At 46.4% G+C, this 25,747-nt stretch overlaps 1 protein-coding gene across 6 annotated transcripts in view; it reads left to right on the top strand.

Annotated features, from left to right (window-relative positions):
* The window catches only part of DopEcR (G-protein coupled receptor DopEcR), a 258,527-nt gene that overhangs the window by 113,951 nt on the left and 118,829 nt on the right, over positions 1-25,747 (top strand). The window lies entirely within an intron of this gene.

Raw genomic sequence — 25,747 nt, forward strand, 5'->3', positions numbered from 1 at the left:
GCCTGAAATTCTGCACAGACTGTCATCATCGCTTTTGCCTCGCTTACCATCTGCGCGAGAACCGGCTTTGATGTTTGGTGTTTATAATTTATTTATTTATTACATACCTGCATCACCCATGCCGGCATTATAGCAGGGGGGATTACGTTGTGAAGGAATAAACAAACGATCACATACACAGAGCGCAATATAGCGCATTATTGTTTTCAATATTAACAATGTCAGGCGAAAGAGCATTCCGTCCTCTTATAGATCGAACAAAAAAAGAGTACCTAAAGACGTCACCCCTGAAAGGGAACTCGCGGATTTTCAGTGCATGTCTCGTTGACGTACAAGTAGGGGACCTAATATATGTTTCTCTCTCAATCCTTGTTTTTGAATAACAAGCATCGTGAAAAAATTTCAATCTGAGATTTTTTCGTTGGTGTAATGCTTGGAAAAATAATCTCATTTTACTTTCTGTCATGATTAATTTTCTACTATAATTATTAAGAACAAACCTAGCTGCCCTATTTATCACTCTTTCAAGCTGTTCCGTGAGATCAGCCGTGTACGGATCCCAACAGATACAACTGCAATCAAGTAAACTACGAACACAAGTGAAATCCAATTGATGTTTTAATTTCTCCTGTATTTGACTGAAATTACCGCGCAGGAATCCCAATGAACCTGTTCCCTTATCGTTAATATACGTAGTGTGCCTGTTGTGTTCTCAAAGAGGATCGTTTCTGGTGCCCAAAGTGCCTGCAGCCGATCGCCGGCTCCCGGGGACGCGAGCCTGGGACCGTTCGCGGCCCCAGTCAAGATGCGCCGGCATGCAGTGGAACGTTCCCGCGTTGCGGAAAACCCGCGTGCTCCGCCGTCGGCGAGCTTCGCGAACTGCAAGGCCCGCCAACGGGAACGCGGTGAGGTCTCAGCTCGGGAATCCGAACAAGGGTGTGGGCCGAGCTGCCATGTTGGCTCCACGGTCCAAGGGCCGGCGGTTCAGATAGCCAGAAGCCAGTCAGTCATAGCCAGTCATCGTCAACACGCCGCATTTCCGCGGGACGGTTTACACACACACACGCAAAGACACACACACAGGTTCATGGTCCGAAACCGACATCACATGGACTTCGTAGAACTCGGAGCGGACCCTCGCAGTGCCCCCGGGTAGCCATTGTCTTGCGTCTTGGTCGGCGCGTGGGAAGAGGTGTCCGACGGCGTTCCCGCGGCAACTCCCCCACTCAGAGCCGATCAGGTCCGCGTTGGTGGGTTCGGTAACAATAGTTGGCCCGCCGAACTCATTCAGTCACAACGGCGACGAGGCTAGAGCGTAACGCTGGCGTTCCTTGAAAGTTGACGCCGTCGTCGTCGCAACTGGCTGGCAACACTTGCACCTCAATTGTGCCGTTCTTAACACTGTGCGTTTAAGAATAACCCCTCATATAATTTGGAGCTGAAGAATCGAAAAAGCCAACCATTTTGACGAATACCGAGAGAGCCGATGGGACCGCAGACCAGCAGAAGCGCGCTTACGCAACTTTACGCGCCGCCTTTACCCTGGACACTGTCCGGCGCAATGTTACTAGACTAGCTTCAGTTGTAAAACTCTCTGCCCGCGCCCTTACAGCCGGTGTCGCCACTTCTGTGACAGCCGCCAGATGGCAGCGCCGTTCCATCGAGCTCTACTGCAGACGCCTCGCCGCAGCCTTGAGCTCGTGCGGACGGGCAGTTTGCGCGTGTTTCACACTCGCTGGCGTTCTTCCTTGTCCGAATTAGTGATACCACGAGAAGGCGGTATCCACCTACTGCAATAAGAGTTATCGGGCCAGTTGGTTCATACTGAAAGGGTAAACTGCACGAAAGAAAGAAACGCATACAGCGAACCGCAGAAGCTGTGTTTCTTCATGTCGTGTTAACGTTTCGCGTAGTTTAGGCTCAGAAGCCTGAAGATCTGGCCAAAGTGTGTGATTGCAGGATGATCTTCATCCCCACCGAGGCTTCTCACCACGCCAAAGAAGCGCAACAAAAAGAAAGATGAGGTCAGTCTTTGAACACACAAGCCACAAAGGAAAAAAAAAAAAAACGTTGGCTCTTTCACTCCGTGAAGATGGTCAACCAGCGAAGCTGAAACGTGCGGCCCGTCTTTATCACTGGGTTAATCTCGAGGGTTCATTAAAGTATTTCTCAATTATGCGGTAACACACACAATCGGCTGCGACGGAGAGCACGACGTCACTGACGGTATGCCCGCAGTCCGCCGTTGTCGCTTGCGTTCGATGTCTCGAGTTTGCTCGGCGGCGGGGTTAGCTGCCTTCGCCCGATTTGCGATTATTCGAAGTTAAATTTCTTCAAAAATTAAATATGTCCGTTACGTAAGACAATGAGTGGCTCATACTGCCTTAAGCAATGGCCCCTCCCACCGTAAACGCGGCCTCCCCATTACGATGACAGAAGTGAAATTCTACGCTGGAATGATGAACGGCAACGCAGCCAGCTGTGGAAGACGACGACGAACGTGGGGGCGCGTGTGCCGGTCGGCACACGGAATCGCCCTGTTCCACGCCGAGCGAAGCGTCGCATTGCTGGCAGCACAGAAAAAGTGGGCCTCTTCGATTTTCGCAGTTCTGGCAGCCCGCTGGTAGCCAGACGGCAGCCAGCTAGTTCCGGTTCTGACAGAAAGTCACGTGGGCTGGGATCTCAAGACAACCCGAACCTGCCCGAAGTTTGCAAAATCGAACGCCGGTACAGCTTGGGTACAGCTGGCGAAATGTAAACGTGCTACCAGCATGGCAGCGCCCGTCGAGGCCGACGCGCGCTCGGCGTAGTCGGCCCATTTATGCGTTGCCACCTTGAAAATGTATAGTTGCATTCAGGAATACGATCGCTTTCGCGCGATTTCGCGCGACTCGTCGCAAGACGCGTACTGGGCCAACCTCGCATTGCGCAGCGCAACAGATGGCCTCCGACGCGGCAGATGACAAGACGCGAAATCGTGATTGTATACTCGAAAGCGATAGCTGGAAGATCCCTGTTCGCAGCGATCACGTCGCCCACCGGCGACATTGATGAGTTGGCGCTGTATCATCACAAGACATGAGAAAGCAGGTTATCGGGTACGTCTCATACGCATAAAATTTCGCGCTGACCTGCTTGGGCTTTGATTTCAGAAAGTTTGTTGTGGCTGATGGTGCTTCTCATTTAAGGAGCTGGACGCGGCTAGCGCGTGAAAATGCACGTCGCCTGTGACGAGCGAAACGTTTCACACGAAAAACAACACTGGTCGCAATCATGAGAGCAATAAGCCAATGTACGTGTGTCTAAATGTACCGAGTGCAATCAGTGTATTCTTAGATCAACGGCCTGCAGTTCGAACACATATCGGTTTCGAGCTGCCACCTAAACATACGACGGAGAGACGGAGCGAACACGGGCTAACTGCAAAGCCTTCGCTAACTGCAGAGAAAGGAGAGATATACATACGCGAAATATGTGAAAAGGAACGCCACCAGAGAAAGACGAAACCAAGATGTACCGCAATGTGTGAATGAGCGTCTACATCTTGAGTGGAACACGATGCAGATAACATGCACGCATGAGAGCGCGGCGCCCTGTTCACTGCCGCGAAGAAGCAATTAGGGGACACACACACACAAAAGCTTCAAACGGTTCACCACGGCTCGTATCACACCGCTTCGCGATGCGGAACGGAGCGTTAGCACCTAAAAAGATAACGCTAGAAGTAAGGAAATCCGGAGATGACCGTATACAGTTGGCTGAGCGAGATAAATTTAAGACCTCAAGCGCCCGCGTTGAAATCCGTGAAGTCCCGTAAACATGGCGGCGAGCGCCCATCGCCTCTTTTAGTCGTCTGCTAGCCAGAGAACTTCCAGAGAGCAGCCAGACCAAAATCGTCCTGGCGGGTTCTGGCAGCCCGTAGGTAGCCAGAACCGTCCAGCGCGAGCAAAACGAACGCCCGGCGGAAGTGCGTAGCGCGGTGGGCGGAGCAACCCGAGAAAAACCAAGACGCTCTGGCTGGCTCTGGCAGCCCGCGGGTAGCCAGAAGTGGAAAATCGAAGAAGCCCAGTGGCGCGTCGAACTGTCGACATCATTCCGATAGCTGCCTATGCAGCCAGGTGCGCAGCACGTCGGCATCGTCTGCTGATATTCTCAACAAACTCGGCGAAAGCTACAGTTTCGCAGATTACATGCTTGCTGAAATTCGCCTTCAACAACGAACCACACAATACACCAACGCTGCACCGCGTGCTTAGTCGGGCCCGCCCGCGTAGCCGGCTAGTGAGGAAGTGAAGTCACAGAACACCTATACAAATTTAGAGAAGGGAAACTGTACCTTCCACAGTGCAACGGAAATAAGTGTAGCGGTGGCGTCGTGAACTTAAGTATGTGACCAACAATGGCGGTTGTACAACAGGAAGCGGAAACAGTATTGCCGCTTTACCAGGTGTTCTGTGGCTTTACTGGGTTTCTTGCGGCTGCGCCTCGATCGTGCTCCCGCCAGTTTGGTTGCTGTGTGGCAAACGTAGCGCCTATGTAGATGTAGGGGCTACGTTTGCCACACAGCAACCAAACTGGCGGGTGCACGATCGAGGCGAAGCAGAATATACGTAGCGCTGAGTCATATCGAGTTAAGGCACACTCTGAACTGACTTTTAAGGGCATTCCGAGCGGTTTTTCGTTTATTACGCCGCCGTTACCCCGAGTTGTGCCGCCGCGCTCCAGCTGTTGCATTTCGTGTAGGGCTACTGACAAAATGCGGTTTCCAGGTGGCACGATGGCCTCGACTGGAATAAACGCACACGACACCGAAGATTGAGTAAGCTTGAAAATATTTTACTTACAAACGCGGTTACATAGTCAAGAACATAGTCAAGAAATGGCTCATTAATAAGGGTAACACAAACGCACAAGAAAGAAGACCTTAACTACAAAACGTACGGTCGGCTGCTAAGTTTAATAATTTCCCTGTCGCCGCGCGTCACTTTTATACCGCATCTTTACAGCACTACCAGGCCGGGTAGTTTGGCGGAAAGAACGCAACAGCTTACGGCCGTCAGTTGCCTCTTCTTTACAGGTGTCATAATTATCCTAATATCCGCATCAACGTCGTGCAAGTCCGCATACATGTATCTGTATCTGAACCATATGTGCCAGCTTAATACACGTGTAGCGAAATTATGATAATCACTGCGTCTTATCAAACATCTATTGGCTTTGCAAATGCGCATTACAGCTGACAAAACGATATACTGTAAGTGAAGCACAAGAGAACAAGGACAAAAGGAGGATACAACACTTGAAGAAGAAATGAAGGATTAGTAGACGTACAGCAAACAAGCGATGACGGAGAACACACAATGATGCATCGGGTGTTCTGTGACATCAGTTTGCGTATTTACGGTGTTATGGAGATCAACGGCATAAAAATGTACCTTCAAGCGTACTCCCTCAACCTCCGCCGCATTCATTATTATAATCAATGCCTAAACAAAATGAGGCATTATTTTTTGCCAAGAGTAGACCTCTGTATAGCAAGTATATGTGATGACTCGCAGACGAAACCAGCATGCTTTTCGAAAATGTTTTACCGCCGTAGTATTCGAACGCCAACGGCCAGGAAACACATCGATACCAGTAGGCTGTCGGCTGTCGGCGGTTAATCAAGTACAAAAACATTGGCGCTATGACTAAAAAGCAGCTGCAACAATCAAATTAAAAAAAATCAACTGCCTATTTGCCTTAGGTAAAAAAACATCCTTATACACCTCGATTGTTTATGTTAATGGTTTGTGTAAAGTAAAAAATTCAGCATGTTTAGCGCCCCTACCAGAGAAAGCACAAATTAAAGTATGCGACCAAATTACAGTAGCTCCACTTGCACGCTTACGCTGAAACGCGCCTTGATTGATTTTTCGCCCTCTGTGGCCATCTGTTGAACTTGAGAGCGTGCGGGGCTTGGTGAAGCTGGGTGAGACTGCAGCGCCACGAAGGCGCGGGCGGGTGGCGGTTCCGCGCAACGGCGCCGAGTTTTAAAACTGAAGCTAGTCTAGTAACGTTGGCCCGGCGCGAGCACCAGGTCGGGGAGGCGTTTTTACAATTGCTAGTAGGTAAAGCGGGGCATGGCGCTTTTCACGACGCTCGACGTTTCTGCGCAGGCGTGAGTAAAAGAGCGCGCGAGAGAGAAAATCTGGGGGCTTTTGCTCCCTGAATATATGACTCTGCCTAGGCACTATGGAGGAGGTTTCTTAGCGCGTTGCATGCGTCTGTCCCCTAGACGTGCCGGCATTGCTGAGGGCGGTACTGCTTGTTTACGCTCCGCCGCTGTCTGTCCGCGCGAGGAGGGAGTGGGCCCGGACGCCGCATTTGGTGATCGCTGTGTCTGAAGGGGCAAGGCTCTGACTGGTGTTGTATAAGTCGCGGTTCGCTTTTTCAGTCGCGACGATAGATTGCATTGTTTACCAGCACTGCTCCAGGAGGGCACATGTGACCGGCAAACGGAGGCCTCAGGAGAGCACCTGAGGTTATATTAAGGCAGGCGGTGCAGGATCTCCAGGGCACCCAAGCGGTAGCGGGGGTATCAAAGCTCGAAGCGGGGTGGCCCATGGGTTGGGGCCGCGCAGGCCTCGGCGAGCCGCAACCCATACACCAGTCCGGGTTCTAGCTTTGATGTTCCCGTTGCCGCTTTGGTGTCCTGGAGTAACCGCCAATAATGCGAAATACTGACACGTTGTTTTAATTAGTAAAAGCACGATTTATTAAATATAGTTGCTTCGAGCCGCCAAATTGCGATGCTAAATTCAGCACTTCCGCGCCCCGCGACTTCTACCGGCACGCCTAAGGACAAACGCATAGAACATGCGCTAACAAACTCCTCCGTAGTGCCTAGGCAGAGTCGTATATTCAAGAAGCAAAAGTCCCCACATTTACTCTCTCGTACCCGCTTTTACTCGCGCATGTGCGCAAACGTCCGTCGTCTCCGCAAGTGCCACGTGCCGCTGTACCTACTAGCAATCGGAAATACGTGACCGGGCGTTTGTGCAGCGTTGTGTGCCGCCGGCGACGATTCTCACTAACTCAGGGCTGCGTTCTCTTGCGTGCGCAGCGCTCGGTGCCCCCTCTGGCGGCCTGAGCTGGAGTACGCAAGGAGACGATGGACGCAGCTCTGTGGCTCGCTAAGCTTGAACCCGCGGGGGTCGGTACTGGTGTGCGATGCTACAGCCCCAAGCGTTATTAAAAGCAACTAATCTAATCGTACTTTTCGCGTCTAAATTGGCGACACATAGTCGAGTTAGTTTACGCAAGAAACCGGCGGGCTTCAGGGAGGTGGGTTTAGCTGTACGCTATTTATCGTAAAGATAAACTCGCGTCGTGCACCGTTACCCTCATCGATTTTCTATTCTCTCTATGTAGATGATGGCAGGTTTCAAATCTTGTGACTTTGCAGTTCGCGAGCCACATATTCATCTTGCTCTAAAAAAATCTATAAGGGGGCGGACTAAATTTATTTTAAGCTAAATCTTCACAAAAGCGTGTGTGCTTTTTTTTTACAACAAAGAGAGGGCTCTTTCCAAATGCCACTATTGAATTGTATGGGCTGCACTTACTGCTGATAACGGAGCAGAAGCTTTTGGTTGTCGTGCTTGATTGGAAACTAACTTATAAATAATTATACCACAAATAAAGTATGTCAAGGCCAAATGCTTAGACACTGAACGTAATGAATATACTGCCGCACACAACATGGGGCAGTGGCATGAAGTGCTTAATGAACGTATACAACAGCCTGGCTCGGTTACGCTTGATTAAGGCGCCGCGGTGTGTCACTGCCGCAGCAAGTGCCTTAAAAGTACTAGACACTGTTCACCGCTTATGCATCGGGCTAGCCACAGGAGCCTTCAGGACAAGCCCTGTTCAAAGTCTTTGCGTCAAATTGAATGAGTAGGGCGCCGTCGTCGCACTGTAGTTTTACACGTTTTCTAGAAGTACACTCGTCTTGGGCTGCATACCGGCCACGGCGGCCGCGTTTCGAAGGGGGCGAAAGCGAAGACACCCGTGTACTTCGATTTAGGTGCACGTTAAGGAAACCAAGGTCGTCGAAATTTTCGGAGTCCCCCACTACGGCGTGCCTCATAATCAGATCGCGCTTATGGCAGGTAAAACCCCCATAATTTGATTTTTTAAGGAAGCAAACTTTAACCCTGCACATCCTTGTAACTCAACTGTACACGATACGACGTGTGCGAAATTGTTTCGTAGTTGTCCCATAGTGAGAGAGCCCTTTTAACTGCTTGTGAGGAGCCTCGGTGAAGAACTGGTGGTTGCACTCCTTGAACATTGCCTAATGGTATCACCGAAACCATTGCCGCCATGACAGTGACAGTTCATAGAATGTGATACTTCGTTTGTAGAAGTAACAAGCCACGCTCCAGAGGCACACATCCGAATGCATTTTCCCGAACTTCAGTCTAAGTACATGTGTGCAGAATTTTACATTAAGGCATATAGGTCACATGGCGGCGTGTTTTATGTTGCAATCGAACCATGCTTCTCAAAATTCAGTGTGCTGCATCTGGAAACAGGTATCTTCACGGCTTTGGTTCATGCAACATTGGCGGCCGTGCAACATATCACGAAATAAGTTTTCAAAAGACAATTATACCTTCAAACTCCTTATGTCTCGTTAAAGCCTTAATGTTATTGCGTAAGCAGAAAAATCCTGCACTTAAGGAGCTTTATTATGTCCTTTGTACAACATATACGTTGAACTAAGCATCTCGTAATTGTTGGGTACCTGGGCATAGAAACATCAAGGGTAATGTGCCGGCCGACTAAATTGCCGCTTCCATGGAGACAAAAGCTAGTGACGCTTCCAAAGCTATCCCTATTCTAGACATGAGGACTTGCTTGCCGAAAGAGCTCAGAATCTATTGACAGCGTAAGTGGGACGCTGAAACCTTGATTAAGGTTAATGCGGTTAAGCCACACTTAAGCAGCTGATCATCACCAACTAACTCAGGGTGAGTTGATGTCCTGTTTGGTCTACGCAAAATAGGACACACATACGGCACTCATTCTTACCTGTTAACTGGCGGTTAGCCGTCTATGTGTGGTAGATGTTGCGGGAGGCTGACCGTGCTTCACGTTTTAGTGTACGTATCCTTACGTACAGTAAAACAAATGTCTTTACGGCAGAGGCATAGGTCCCAGCCGTGAAGATACTTGTTTCCGGATTCAAAACATCTGATTCCGAGAAGCATGGACGTACTGCTGCATAAGACACGCCAATGTGTGATCATTATTGGTCAGTGTAATACTCTGGGGCATGGGTATTTCACCTGAAGTCCTGGAAAATTCACCTTAATATGCGCCTCGAGGGCGTGTTTACTGATCAAAATAAACGATCTGTCACATTCAATTGTCTGCCTCGGCGGTAAGCGCTTCGCTAGAAGCATTAGACGATGTTCTAGCACAGGGACACCTATTTCTTCACAGAGCTTCCTCACACGAAATGTGAAGGGCTGTCTCAGTGTTCGCCGATTATAAAGCAGTGGGGCACAAGTAATGTCATTTACGGTTGTGTAACAAGGATATTCAGGGTTCGAATGTACATTAAGAAAATATGTGAAGCTAGAATATGACGTCAGTAAATGGAGGGACCACTTGTTTGATTATACGTAAAGGCTTTCTACAGGACTTGTCTTGAATGCACTTGTGGCCAGCGAATTCTGAAATGGTGAACAGGATCAAGCACGCTTGATGCGCTCGGTGCGGCAGAGTGGTACACCACAGCACCGTAATCCAAGCGTGATCGTACAATACTTTATACAGGTTTGTTAGGCATATTGTGTAACGGTCGCGTGTTGTGTGGGAGAAAATTTTAGTATGTTCAGTGTTTTCAGCCACTTTGTCTTGGTGTACTTGATGTGGTCGACGTACGATAGTTTCGAGTTAATTGTGTCGCCTAAAAATTTGTGTACCGCTTTCACAGGCTAGCGCTGTCCGTGCACTTTGATATTAGGCTCTGGTACCAGGCTTTTCTTCCTCGTAAAGAGGACGCAAGACCTTTTCTAAAGTTAACCTTAAACCCATTCTCATTAGCTCATTTTGTCACATTATTTAGGTCAAGTTGAACGTGCCGCTCACAAACAGTGAGGTTACACCATTTGAACCCCACCTGAACGTCGTCAATGTAGACCGAATAAAATGTTATTTGTGTAATTGATGAGCGTAAAGAATTCATTTCCATAATAAACATGGTGCGTAAAGAATTCATTTTCATGATAAACAGGGTACAGATAAGTACACCACCCTGCGGTAGCCAAGTTTCTTGTATAAATGGCCTGGGTAAAGCATTACCGATTCCAACAGTGAATGCCCGGTTTGATAAGTATCTCTCTCTAACGCTAACGTGTTTCCACTAACACCAATTCACGACAGGTCCCGCAGTATCACGTAGCGTCACGTGGTGTCGTGGGCCTTCTCCACGTCAAGGAACACCGACAAAAAGTATTGTTTATGAAGAATTAATCATGAATATAAGCTTCGACGCGCACAAGATGGTAGCCTGTAGACCATCCTTCTTCTCAAACACATTGTTATGCATCAGGTAATTTGTTGGATTCCAAGAAATGTAATAAACGGCGATTTACCACCTTTTAAAATAGGTGGAAAAGACAACTGGTAAGCTCTATCGGGCAGTAACTTGTAACCGAAGATGGGTCTTTACTCTGCTTCAAAATTGGGACTACGATAGCTTCTTTCCAAGCGGCTGGAAGAAATCCAATAGCCAAAGTGTCGTTAAAAAGTGCGAGCAGCGTCATTTACTTGTCGGGATAAAAGTGCTTGATCACCTCATACATAATCTTGTCAGCTCCGGGTGCAAAGCTGTTGTGTGCGTTTAGAGCATCTCTCAGCTCGGCGATATTGAAAGGTCGGTTGTATGGTTCGTATTTTTTCCGCATTTGCGGTCGAATGCCTTCTGTTCTGCTATTTCTTTATATTTCAGGAGTGATCTTGAATAGCGTCTGGAGCTAGGCACACGTTAGAAATGTTGCCCAAGAGCATCTGCTTCATCTTCTAATCTCTTCCCTTGGTCATTTACTAGGGGCAACAAATGAGGTGGTTGCCCTTTGGGCTTCTGAGCCAATTATATATTTCACAGCGCAAGTTGTTATGAAATTCCTGTAGCCGTTTCGGTTGGCGATGATGGCTCCTTCGAGAGACTGCGTGACCAGGCCGGCAGCGTCCGGTGCGCCGCGGATTGTTGTCAGGTGGTTGCGAGCGACCGTGGAAGTAGCCCAAATGACCTGCTGTGCCGGCAGCTATTCCGTGCTTACATCGGCTCTCGATTGCGGAAGAGCCCGCGTTTTTCCTTGGTCGTCTGTGACACTGTCCCCTCTCGGGTGTCAGTGCCGAGAGAACCGACACCAATGTGGAAATGTCTGTTGAAATTCGCCGGTTTGTTCATAAAGTCTTCTCGAAATGACCTATGCTTGTGATTGCGAAGTCAGAGGCATGCGTAAGGTATTATGGAGCGGGCGCCCCATCACAAGGTTCGACAGATTAAATCAATTTAGTCGTGTCAACAATTTTTTCAAAGGTCTGTTACAATTACTGCGGGGCCTTAGCACTGATTACTTGCGGAGAAAAACAACCGCAAATTTCCTTTCATAAATTTGCTGCTCAAACCGCAGCGTTGGTGCGGGAACGTTACTTCGCGGATTTGAAAACGTCTCCTCATATTTTGTTCATTCTATGTAGTGCACAAATAGACGTCCCAATTTGACAATGCAGAGTAACTTTTCACGGCTGAACAACGAGTGAAATGCTGCGACCACTGACACCGCCACGGGAATCTCTTGCGGCGAGGAGGCGTGTTTCATGGTTCGCTCTAAATACGGAGCTTCTCTGCATTTTTGCAATGAGCCTAGCTTAACCCTTAGATGCCTAAACGTCGACAAGCTCAAAATTAAACAATATTCTGATAAAAAACATCTGAGAGGCTTCAGAATGTAGTACAATTTATTGCTTGAATTTTTTTCTGTCTGTCAATTTTGGGCCGTCTTACATAGAATTCACTAGGCAAATGCACTCCTTATTGGAGATGATGGTGGTTAAATTATTCTTTCCGAACTGGGATGTCACATTTTTTACAACGCACGGTAGTTTTCTCATGCAAGTGGGAAGAAGTGGTTTGTTTGTCCTGAATAGTTACAATGTGGTCCGATCGGCCAAATCAATTTTGTGTTTTAGCAAATCCTATTAGCTCCATCAATGCAATGGCTTATAGATGTAATCCTTCTGGTATATGGCTGATACGGGCCATTGAAATGCGAGTATGTCAGCTTGATCGCTTGCTAGCCTGCTGTGCTAGAACGCAATCGCACACAACACGAAGGTATGTAAGTAGCGCAAAATACTGTTTCTTGCCCAGAGCAGTGCACTACGTTGCACTCCTTTTGTGAAGTCTCTTCACTCCATCCTTGTTAGCTTACATGGGGTGAATGTAAAAGGCTGCGTCTCTTGACCACGACATTCAATTTGCTTTCTGTGCAGTGTCTGGTTACTAGGTGCTAGCGTTCTAAACCCTGGGCGCTACTGGAACATTACCGCAGCATTTACAGTAATAGACGGTTATCTCAGAATCGCACTCAACTCCGTAACCGACAAATTGCAGCCATAATTTCAAAATTACTTCAATAACGTGTGACTAATAATGTATCAGTCCAGGAAAGGCGCTCAGAAGAGAGAGCTCCTCAAAGCTGTTTACCCTATTTCATGTATGGGATGCATGTATGGACTATTTTGCTTTGAATAATACTTAGGGCAGAATCCTCATGAATTACGAGTGCCGCGAGTACTATAGGCGTTAGAAGAACACTTGAGGTCACGCTTGCGCTCACACTGTGCATATTTCCTGACACTTGTAGCTCAGTGAGAACCTTGTCATCATCACTGAAGTACAAAACATTGCCTACTGCTTCGACCACAAAATTGTTTCCCAGCGAATAGTTCATGGCCGTGGTGTATTCATGGCTGCTTTCTTCGTCAGTTACTACAGCAGCTTAATGTTTAGATGGACTAATGAAGACTGCTGAGGCAACAACAACAACACCACCACCACCACTATAGTGTGCTACAATAAAGTCCTAGTGGCGCGAGCAGGAGGGAGGGACAATGCGCCGGCTGAAGCAAATGCCAGTAGCCGCCGTCGGTGGCGCTGCTGTGCTTTTTTGTAGCTGCTGGCGCGCGGTCGAGCCGGCTCAGACACGCTCTGCGGCTGTTTGCTCCGTGTGTTTTCCGAGCCGTGTGACGTTCAACGTGGCCATGCTTGTGAAAAACAGTGGATGATTTGAATAAAGATGGCGTATCCCTGCATCTACGGCAGCACAGGAGGTTCGATGCCAAAAAGAAAGACGGACACCCATTTATACGCTCCGGGCTGCCACAGCGATTATCAGGGCGCTCCGAAAGCGTCATTGTTCGCCGTACCAACGGAAAATGAACTTGGGAAGAAATGGGAGAGCGCAATCTGCGAACAGCAGACAAGCATCTCACTGAATCTTCAGCGGTATTTCATTAAAACTTCTTTCTGGGCGAGTTGGTGCATACTTGACATAAACATTGCGTGCTTGTGTCTCGTCCTTGTTACTTTGTGGTAGCATGTGTTTGCGTTACAATTTTTTATGTTCAGTGGTATGTGAGCGCCACTTTGAGCATCGATACATTTGGAGGGATTACGTCCGCATCATCAATAGCACCGAAATGCGACTTCCACGTGGGAAGCTGTCGTTGGCGCCTGGCGCGGTGCCTACCCTTCTGCCCGACTGTACGTCCTACCTTTCTGTCGCACCTGTTGAAGAGAGGCCAGAAAGGAAGAGGCCAGCTGCAGAAAGTGCACCGATGGTAAGCACGCAGCCACGTAAAAGCGCACGGACCGCACAAAATGAAGAAAGAGCGGGAGATTGTCAGCTCCGCCAACCACTTCGCGAGAACCTGGTCGAGACTGCGTAAGATGAAAACGGACAGTTTGCGGAGAATGAACCATTCGCAATTAGCTCGCTCCAAGTAGTGAATGTTCCCTCAAGCTCTGGTGCCACTTTAACTGTGGCAACGCCTCAACCGTAGTTTTCGCGGCAACGTAGTTACAAAAGCAAGAAAGGCTCGAGATATTGCATGAGAAAGTTCTGCATTTCAGTGGGTATGAAGACGAAATGTCTGCTCAACTGTACTTTAGAGGTGGGCTAGCTGTGCCAAGACATAGCTGTACGCTCCCTTGCCGCTGCGGACCATTTGCTACAAGACTCTGAGAGCCGCATCATCTGTCAAGGAATAATGCCTGAAAGTGACTTTCATGACCTTTCACGTGTTTTAACTCGAGGTTGCAGCCTGCTGCTGTGGTATTTGGGACTCCAGCATCCAGTGACAGCCGCCTAATTTTCTATATTGCTGGCTGTGGCGAGAAAGTGCATTTTAAAGACAGGCTGTGAAGCTTGCCTGAGCTTACTACTGATCACAATATGGGCAGCAGGAAATTTGAGGCTTGCAGAGTTTACCATATGAAAGACAACGGTGGTTTGTCATATCCTGCCTCTCCTCTGTACAAGTTTATGATCAACTTGGACAAAGACTTCATAGTTTGTTTTAGTCTTCTTGAGTTGCACGCAGACAGTGTTTTAGGTGTTTTAGCTAGGTGCTGTTAAAGCCAGGCTGCAGCATCAACTTGGCTGCCCTGATCACTTCGAATCCATCACAGCAGAACTCACTGCTTTCTACATCACAACCAGGCTACATTTCTTCACAAAAAGCGTGAATAAGTGTAATGAGAGAAGGCGCCATGCATCAAAGTATATTAAACTCAGTTGATGTTCCTAGAACTCCATGCTACAAGGTGTTTTTTGGTCATGTCTTTTAACAGTAACAGTTACTTATAATGGGATTTGATGCTCGGTGTTTAGGGAAGGTACACTTTAGGGTTCTTTATAGCTTTGCTATTTTCATTGTGAATAATTAAAAAGAAATACTAACCTGGATTTCTTTGGAGCGTCACTCTGACAGTATGTGTTGAAGATGCGGCGGATTTCTTAGGAGCTAAAATTTCGGGAAAAATTGTGAGTTTGTATGTGCGCAATCGCATAGTCAAAAATGAATTCATTACGGGGTTTAATGTGTAAAACACACTAAGTTCTAATTATTAGACACGCAGTAAAGGGGGGGAGGGGAAGGACCCATGAATAATTTTGACCAACTGAGGTTTTATAACCGGCAACACGGACATGTTTGCATTTTCCCATTATGAAAGTGCAGCCAACGAGTCCATTATTTAATCCTACGCCCTCAGGGTTAGCAGCGCAACGCCGAAGTCACTACGCACTTTCCGTTCATTCGCGATAAGCACGCGATTTATATGGAGGGCTAAATATAGCTCCATAGAAGCAAGGCAGGCCCAGATATATTGGCTTTCGAGCAGTAGATGAGCAACAAGAAGCTCGGTGAATTGCCAGCTGGCACAGGCGATACGACGAGCGCAATGAAAGCGCCGGACTGAGCGAGAGTACGCTAGCAGACGACATTGACGATACTATAGTCTCGATGTGGCCTTCAAAATTTTCCTTTACACAATACTTTGTTAAATACAATCCTGTTCCGTTATAATGAAAGAACCATGTCCGTAAAAAACCCTTAATAACACGGACCGCCTCAAATGCAGCGAATATGAGAGCAGCCGGTCTGCTAGAAAAGGTCGCAGTGGTGACACCTGGTGGCGTCAACGAAAAGAGGCACGCGCGCCCCTTTCCGGTCGTGTCACTAGGACATTATTCTAGTACACTATAACCACCACCACCGCCACCATCATCATCAGCATAGTCATCATCAGCAGCAGCCTGTTTTGTGTCCACTGCAGGACGAAGGCTTCACCCTGCGATCTCCAGTTACCCCTCTCCCGCGCCAACCGATTCCAACTAGCGGCCGCGAATTTCCTAATTTCATCACGAAGGTCAATATGGTTGAAAATTACCTTTTGTATTTGTAGATCTTTGTTTGGAAAAACCGGATGAAGAACAAGCACGTTCCATCCTAACAAAACGACGAAACAGTTTATGGCACAGACACGAATTCGAGAATGCGTCGGATGTCCGGCTCCCACCTACTACTGTAAGCTCTCGAAATTACACCCAATGTGCCTACTGTACTGCGCATATGTAGGACAATAGGACGAATAAAAATAAATAAATAAATGTTGAACGCTGCTGTTTCGACGTTGTAAGTGACGATACTTTTTTAAATAAAGACCATATATATTCTGTGGTATGTGCATTTGTTCATTAGGAACAGTTAATCATGTTCTCCTCAACAATCAAATATATTTCAATCAATTTCGGTAATATTTTCTGCCGTGATGTGGCGCCCTTCTCGATGTCCCAACGCCAACGATGTTGCAGCTGTCGTTGTGCGGAAGCATGTCGATACACACTTGCCAACGCTCGCACAGAGACGAGTCATGACCTTATGAATGCAGGCTTGAAACCGCAAGTTTTTCCATAAGAAACGTGAGGAGTTAGTGCCAGTGAAAGCAGTGCACTATATGAATGACACTAGGCTTATGTGGGTGAACGATCTAGCGTCTCTTTAGCGGCCAAAGCCTGCCGGTGAGAGATGCCGTAGAGTGTGAAACCGGTTGGTGGATCCGGATCTTCAATCATATTTCAACGTGTGCCTAAAGCTTAGAGCACGAGCGTTTTTGCATTCCGCCTCATCGGTGCGAGGGCTCTGGGGTAGAGGATCGAACCGGTGACCCGGCAGCAGGAGAGCTTTCTCGAAGACATGTCCACGATGCATGTATGCGTTTCGTATCATCTTATGTTATCATATGGCAGGACCTCTGTTAGCACCGAATGAACGCGTTTATTATGTTGTTGTAATTTATTCCACAGGGGTTGCATTTGTTCTCTTGAAGATCTCAGGAATACTAATATTCACTCGAACAAATAGAATAAGCATGAACCAGGTGCTGAACTCACAAAGCTTTTGGTTCGTGAGTTGTATTTTTCATTGGCTGATCGCCTGCGCTAACAACATGTGCTACATCACTACTGGCTGGCGCGAACGCTTTGAGCGTAAGCACGTTTTGGGAACACGGGCCCAGGTGAAAAATAATTAAAATAAATGGGCTAGTCAACGTAGTATAATGAACACAGTGATATTAACCGTGTAAAAGAAATCTCTCTGTCCTTTAAGCGACATTATCGTGCATAAACTTTTACTCTCGTTGATATGGGACTACGGCGACCAAGAATACGCGACCTGTGGTGACAGTATAGGCGAGCAAGATAGAATTTTCGATATTCCTTTGACATTGTTTATGAGCGAGTAAAGTCGATTTCATTAATAAAGGCTATTCTGAAGAGGTGAAGAGGCTGTTTTTACGGAGACACATTTGCTCTTGGAGACGCTAAAAATATTACGATAATTTGTATTCGCCAGATAACTCACCATTCTAGTTATTGTTTCATTTTAATATGATATTTATAGTGAAAAACTGCGATTGAAGCCGATGAGTACCCAAAACACCTCTGTTTCGTTAATGCCATGGCACTGCTGCCAGCTTTTCTATATGATCGATTAGTCGACAGAAGAAACTTTTATTTCTTGATGAAGGATGTGATGGAAAAAAAAGGCAGTGGGCCGTTGTATACTTTCGTGGGCAGGAAGGAACAAAGCTAGGATGCACTAGAAAAAAATTGCTGAAAAAAGTATTACAAAAAATTGAATTGTAGGGCTTTATGTAGCAGAACCGCGATATGATTACGAGGCGCGCCGGGGTCTCCCAGAGTTCTTTGAGGCGCGGGCGGAATGCGGCCGCCAGCCGCGGCGGGGCCCGCCAACTACTCGGTCACCACAACAGGTGTCGTAAACGGAGTAGTTACGAAGTTGGCAAACAATCTTAGCCGATTGCGCATTTAGGCAGAATACAAAAATAGTGACTTCCTCCAAGCACCAATGACTGAAACAAGTATGTCCTCTGTGTCCATTGTTGTTCAGGCTTTATGTTAAAGACATAGAAAGACGACTAGAAAGCAGCGACTTAGGGTTTGATTTATCCTACATGCGTAATGGGCAAATGGTGCAACAGAACGTCCCTTGACTGTTGTATGCGGATGACATAATGCTGATAGCGGACAATAAAAGAGACAGACAGTTGCGAATATGTGTGGCAATGCAGCGACAAATCTAGGCCTGAAGTTTAGCACAGAGAAATCGGAAATTATGATGTTTACTGAAGACACGAGTAATTGCGTGGTGTCCATTCAACAGCAAGTCATACCCGTAGTCAAGCAAGGTAAATACATCGGCGTATACATAAACGAAGCAAACACTCAAGCATGCACCAAGATAAAGTGAAAATAAAGGGGAAGCGGAATGCAGTAATAACGAAACATGGAGTACTTTGGGGCCACAATAAATATGTGCGTGGAATCTGTAAATGAGTAATGGTGCCAGCGCTTGCATTCGCAAATGCCATTCTGTGAATCGGATATCTCGTTGTGGTTGGAGGTTATCCAAGGATCGGTACGCCGGTTGGCTTTGGGAGCCGACGGTGAAACCACAAATGAAGCAATGCAGGGTGACATGGGTTGGGCCGCTTTTGAACTCAGAGAAGCGCAGGGCAAAATTAGTTTTAGAGAAAAAATATGAAACTTGAATCAAAATAAATGGCCGGCTAAAGTGTCAGTACTTGAATATCGTGGATGCAGAATGGAGGAACAGGTCAACAATGTTGGCTACGAAGTACAGATTAATTCAAAGCGTAAATGGACAAACAGCAGCCATCAGCTAGAAAGTGAGAGAAGCGTAGACTGCGAACAGGATGCAATCCACGGAAATAAAAAAGACCATATTGATTTAGAAGAATGAGAATAAAGAAATTATGACCTTGGGAGAATATCTACGACAACGTAAGTGCCTTGCTATTTGACGCTCGAGCTGATTGTCGAAGGATAAAACCATACCGGAGCAAATATTCGCAACATGAGGCATGTGCATGCTGCGGCAGAAATCCGGAGATCACTCAGCGCATCGCAATTGCATCCGAAGGAATTCAGCCAATGAGACCTGGAGGTAACGTACACCTTTCAGAAGCGTTGGATCTAAAGTGGACGAACGCATCAAAAGTTCAATAGTCGATATAAGCAGGAGACGCTTAAAGTATTGGCGCAAAGAAAGCAGGGAAGATATTGATACGACCAAATGCGTTACATGCATAAGCAGCAAAACATGTTAGATAAAGTTTTTAGAAAAAAAGAATGATTATGGAGGTGTATATAAATATGCTACAATTAAAAACGCGTACCTGAGTAAATCAAGCCGGCCAGATGGCGGTTTGTGACCGTCTCGTTTCAAAGGGGATGCCAATAAGCAATAATAATCATCATAACCGCGGCAGCCGGCATGAGGGGGAAAGAAGCCGAAAGCTCACCTTCGCGCATTCGCGGCTGCATGATAACGAGGAACTTTTCTTGCGGATAGAATGATTTCCAATCGCACTGTCTGCGTACGCGCTTGCAGCCTCTGGAACCATGATGCGTTCAAGGCGTCCGTCGTACTCGCTAGCACTCAGCACCTCCGCTCAACAAAAGGCTCCGTATAATTTGTGTGGGCTCGCGTTTGTATGTAGTGTGTGCGTGTAGTCATGTTTAGACTCTTTGTGGACACACACAAAGCTTTGCTATACATAGATTCCAACTTGTTGGATCTGTCGTTACCTTTAATTCCTGGTCATTCTCTTTGCGAAAGAGGACGCGCCGAAGAAAGTTTCCAACTGTTCAGCCAGCGCAAACAAACTTTCCCACCCTTCCACTTTATGCGTAGTCCACATCCTGAAAAACCGTCAGGAGAATTCTTTCACTGTGGCTAAATGTGGCACTTATTCGTTAGACTCAACAATGCAGTAAACTATTAAAGCTCGTAGGATTTGGTAACGTGCCAGTCAATGTAACCCCATATAGATTACTTAACACAGGTAAAGGTGTTATCTCCGATGACAATCTCTTGAGCCTCAGTAAGTATGAACTCCTGGAGGGCTGGAAAGGAGATAATGTCATTTAAGTACAAAAGATGAAGATCAAGTGGAATAACCGGGATATTACAACCAAACATTTGATCCCCACCTTTGCGTAGAGTGTGCTATTGGACACCCTAGCAATAGAATACACCAAAATTCGAGTCAGGACTTACATTCCGAATCCCCGAAGATGTTTCGAGTATCACCGATATAGACACGGATCGCAAAGCTGCCGAGGCCGACGGACTTGTGCGAAATGTCGCTAACACAAACACGCCTTCGACAACTGTAGTGGCACGCCCCACTGTTCCAAATGCGATGAGGTACACGAAGCACACTGTCGAACTTGCCCCACATGGAAAAGAGAGAAACACGTAATCACATTAAAAATTGAAAATAAAAGAAAACATATAGGGTTTCAAGAGTCGTGAAAGCGTGTTTCGGTTTTAAGGGGGCAATGCCGCAGTGTACTCCGACATTGGCCCGCTCACATAGTGTGTGGCTGCGCCACCGTTGGCGACAGTAGCGCTGCTTCGTTGTCCGTGATGGAGCGCCCATCAACCTCCGGGTTGGTGCGCACCAGGGCCTTGTATTCGAGGTGAGGCTCAGAATGTGAACACACCGCGCACAACTGCACGTGTCCAGCGCTCTACAAGAGGGGATGAACTCCCATATGGATGGCGCAGTCAACGCCTAATGAGTGGTGGTATTTTCTGGACCGCTGCAAAAAAAGGACGACAAACCTGGCGTCACGGCGCCTGAAATGTGCCCCGTAAGCTGAACATCGCCTCTTAAACACACAGCACGAACAATTTTCTTGTTATGGAGGCACAAATACTACAGTGGAGGACTCCTTCATGACCTCGATGCCATTGGAGAACTTCTACACAAAGGCAATCCAAAGTTACTATGTGTTCAAGGGGCACATCTGAAAGCGACAAAAACAAACTTCCTTCGTCAATGCACCATCTTCCGAAACGATCGTGACCAGGCTGGTGGCTCGTCCGGCGGTGTCACAATAGTCGCAGACAATTCTATAGCTTGTCGACATGATGGCCCTTGATTCAGTATCAATTCCGGCAAGTCGTTTTAGTAAATTGTCGGTGTATGTTCCATATCGTCATCTTCATTAACCTATTTTTATGTCCACTATTTTTTATTTTTATGTCCCCCCCCCCCCCCCCCAGCGATCTCGAATTACCCCTGTCTTGTTCGGTCTTGCGCCTGCAAATTTCCTCATTTCAGCACTTCACCTAACAGCGCCCACCGACAGCGCTTCCCTTGGCAGCGATACTGTAACTATCATGATCCACCGGCTATCTCACTGCCCGTTAAGTAGCATGCCCAGCTGCATTTTTTGCTTTCAGTATCAACCGGAATATCGGCTATGCCCGTTTGCTCGGCGATCCACAACGCCCTTTTTGTGTCTTTTAACGTTACGCCTAATACTTCTCTTTCCATCATTGTTTGCGCTGTCCCTAAATTGTTTTAAGCTTCTTTGTCAACCTCCAGGTATCTTTACCATATGTTATCACCTATAGAATGCAATGACTGCACATTGTTCTTTTCAATGACAATTTTAGGCTTCCAGTAATGATTTGGTAATGCCTGGTGTATGCACGCCAACCAATTTTAATTCTTTTGTAAACTGAGTAATTAACCTAGATTAACGTACTCTTTCACAGACTCCAGATGCTGACTGGCGATCGGGAATTCTTGTTTCAGCGATTGAACATTAAAACTAAAACATGGGGTTTTACTTGCCAAAACCACGATCTGATTATTAGGCACGCCGTAGCGGGGGACTCCGCTGATTTGGACGATATGGGGTTCTTTAACGTGCACCTGAGTCTAAGTACACGGCTGTTTTCGCATTTCCCCAGTATCGCGTGGCCCGTATTCGATCCTGCGGCCTCGTGCTTAGCAGCTTAACACGATAGCCACTAAACAGCCATGCCGGGTGGCTATTGAACATTAGTTTTATATCCTGCAAATTGATCATCAACCACACCCTTTCACTTTCTCTGTGCCGGTCCTCAATCATTTGGTGCAATTCATCTCCAGTATTGCTGACCAGGACAATGTAATCTGCAAACCGCATATTGCCAAGATATTCGGCGTTGATCCTCACTCCTAAACATTCCCAGTCTAATGGCTTGAATACTTGTAAGCATGAATTGGAGAGAATGTGTCTCTTTGCCTATCCCATTTCACGATAGCTAATTTTCTACTTTTTTGTACTATTTTCTAATTTATCATTTTCTTTAATTCAATTGGCAAGTACAAGTAATTTCCTCTATGTTATCATTGGTGTCTTTGTTTGTTGGCCTCTCATGAGAGTTAATAGAAATCGGGCCACTCGATTAACCCTCTTTAGTCTCGTTTTTCATAGTCTATGAAACACGTATAGAAAGGTTGATCTTAATCCACAGATTTCTCAATTGCCTGATTGATGACATAGATGTGATCCATTATAGAGTATCCCTTCCTGAAGCCACCCTGCTCTTGGTTGATTGAAGCCACGTGTTGCCCTGATTCTATTGGAAATTATCGGTCATAATATTTTATACAATACTGAAAGCAAGCTAGGAGGCTTATAATTATTGAATTCTTTAACGTGTCCCTTCTTATGCATTAGCATAATGTCGACATTATTCGAGCTCTCCAGTACGCTTGAAATAATTAAGCATAGCGTATAAAGTGCCCCAAGCTTTTCAATTTAATACCTCTTGCATCTTTGATTAAATCGACTGTCATTCCGTCTTCTTTTCTCGCTTCTTCCGGAAATATGTCTTCAAGGTCCTTCTAAATTCATCACTAGTGATAGAAGGGTCCTTTGTATCCTGCTCACTACTACTTCCACTGAAGCTTACGTGGATGCTGTGTGTACTGTAGAGGTCAGTATAAACTTCTGCTCCTTCTGCTATATCATTGAAATTGTTCATGACATTTTCCTTGTTATATTTCAATGCATACTCAATACTCTATATATATACACCCAAATTATCGTCTCGGTAAAACTTACTTTTATAACTTGTTTCATCATATTCTGGAAACCTACACACCTGTGGAGGGATCAATATAACACTCACAATAAGTTGTCCGGAGACTCGCAATGCGACGGAAGAGGTTGACTTATAGAAAGCTTGCTTGCAAGCTCTGGGGTGTGCCTCTTCAATAAAGTGGTGCTAAGCTATTACAATCTTCATCATGACTCATATTCATCAATATACCTGTCAATTGGCGCTGTTTCTATTTTCCCTTACTTAGAATGCCATGCATGCAGAAATCCATTTGGAAGTGACCGCTTTCCAGTAACTCGAAACCTAGTAACACAACATTGCTCCCCTTCGCATGTCCCTCGTTGGAAACCAGCTTCGGCTGATTGGAATTGTGTTAGGGAAATCCACCTACTTAGAACAAAACTTCATACGTAATTTCATTACAGATCATGTTGTATCATATTTCACCGCCTTTATCATTGACGGTGCTGAGAAGTGCATTCCCCGAACATTGGGTACCTCATGCCTCACAAGATACTTCGCAGGACGCGAAGACAGGCAAGGAGGGCGAGCTGGTAGATTTTTGTTTCCGGTATAATTTTATACACTCAGGAAATGAATATATGGAACGTACTGAGAAGGCTAAAGGGACAAAAAATCGATCCGTTGCCCTTTGTGAATTATGAAGCGAATAGCTTTGAAGACCACGCTGACGCTTTTGGCGAAACTTTCGAGCGCATATCCTGTTCCAATAATTATTGCGTGGCATTAAAACATGAATGAAACAAATTAAAACATTCCTAAAACATGAATAAAGAAATAGCAGAACGCAAAGCAATTGACTGCCAACGCAGACAGAACTAACCTTATAACCGTCCTTTCAACAACCCTGAGCTGAGCGCTTCCTTGACTTTCACGTCAGAGCTCTGCACCGGGTCGTGACAGAACCATGGGTGACATGATTAAACGCCTTGACAATGACACTCAAATGACACTACTGGTCCTTTTCAATGCTATGTGGGCTGGCGGGTACCTCCAATCTAAATGGAAATGAGCCAGTGCCGTTCCGATTTTAAAACATGGTAAAAATCCCTCAATAGTAACAAGTTAGCGCCGAATAGCCCTCACTCATACTGCCCAAACTCTTTGATAAAATGGCACACTGCCGCCTTTTTCACTTCCTTGAGTCAAACAAAATTATTGACCCATGTCTATGTGTCTTTAGAGAGGGGCAATCTACAACCGACCAGCTCGTGCACATCGAAGCAAATATTCGTGATGCATTTATACTTAAGTGCTTACTATCCGCATTTCTCGATATGGAAAAGGCGTGCGACACAACGTGGCTTTACGGAATCCTGCGAGAGCTGTCGTGTCGGTGACTGGCATCCACAGGAACACGATACGCGTTATAGAAATATACTTGCATAATCGTACTTTTCGTTTCAACATGGGCGACGGGCTATTGTGTCGATTCGCTCAAGGAACGGGAGTACCGCAGGGAGGCATGCTCAGCTGCACGCTTTTTATCGTTAAGATGAACTCACTGCGAACATCCTTACATCCTGCCAATTTTTATTCTGTGTACGTGGACGATCGATGTAGAGATTGACTAAAAATCCTGTAACCACACAGTGTGTGAACGACAAGCGCAGCTTAGTCTCAATAAAGCGTCAAGTTCGGCAGAGCAACATGGCTTTAAACTTAAACCCAACAAAAAGTGTTTCTGTTCTTTTTACGAGGAAGAGAAGCCTCATCCTAAAGCCAGTTATCGAACTACATGGACGACACATACCCGTTACCCAAAGCACACAACTTTTTTGATATTATACTTGATGAAAACTTTATTGCCCATATCAAATGCCTTAGGGCAAATGCATAAACAAACAATGAACGTTCTTAAGATATTGTCGCCCACAACTTGCGGTAGAAACAAAAAGTGCCTCCAAACCTGTACAAGATCCTTATGCGTACACGTTTAGCCTACGGCACCACACTGTATGAGTCTGCTATCACCCAGTTCACTGAATATGGTGGACCCTGTTGGCAATTTAAGGCATCCACCTCGAAACCGGTGCCTTCCGAACATGTCCTTTACCGAGCCTTTATGTATAGTCTAATGAGTGGTCTCTGCATCTGCGCTGGACATATTCCAGCTTTACATATTTTCTCAAAGTGCACTCGAACACTGAACAACCTTGTTAGACAACTGTGAATGACACAGCGTGTGCCACGCTGTTTCATAATCGACGTTTAATGAGAGAGCCCTTCTCACTTCGTGTTAGGAAGCTGAGTGAAGAAATGGGTGTATCTCATCTGGAACATCGTCTAATGTCTCCAGCGAAGCGCTTACGGCCGTGGCAGCTGGTTGATTGTGACCCATTGTTTATTCAGGTCACTAAGCGTTCTCCTGAGACGCTTATCAAGATTAATTTTGTGGTACTTCAGGCGATATACTCATGCCCGGGGTATTACACTGACGCATCACGGTCCCATTCTGGCATGTCTTATGTAGGACTGAGACCACCTTTCTCTCAATCTGATGTTCTGCACACCGAAACCAGTATGTTTACGGTGGAGGCATATGCATTACTGTCTACAGTTCAGTATATTACGAAAACAAAAGTACAAAAAGCCACTATATTGACACGGGTGGTTGTTTATCTTTCTTGGGTGACCG

Source organism: Dermacentor albipictus, unplaced genomic scaffold, assembly GCF_038994185.2.
Source record: "Dermacentor albipictus isolate Rhodes 1998 colony unplaced genomic scaffold, USDA_Dalb.pri_finalv2 scaffold_18, whole genome shotgun sequence".
NCBI classification, from domain to species: domain Eukaryota; kingdom Metazoa; phylum Arthropoda; class Arachnida; order Ixodida; family Ixodidae; genus Dermacentor; species Dermacentor albipictus.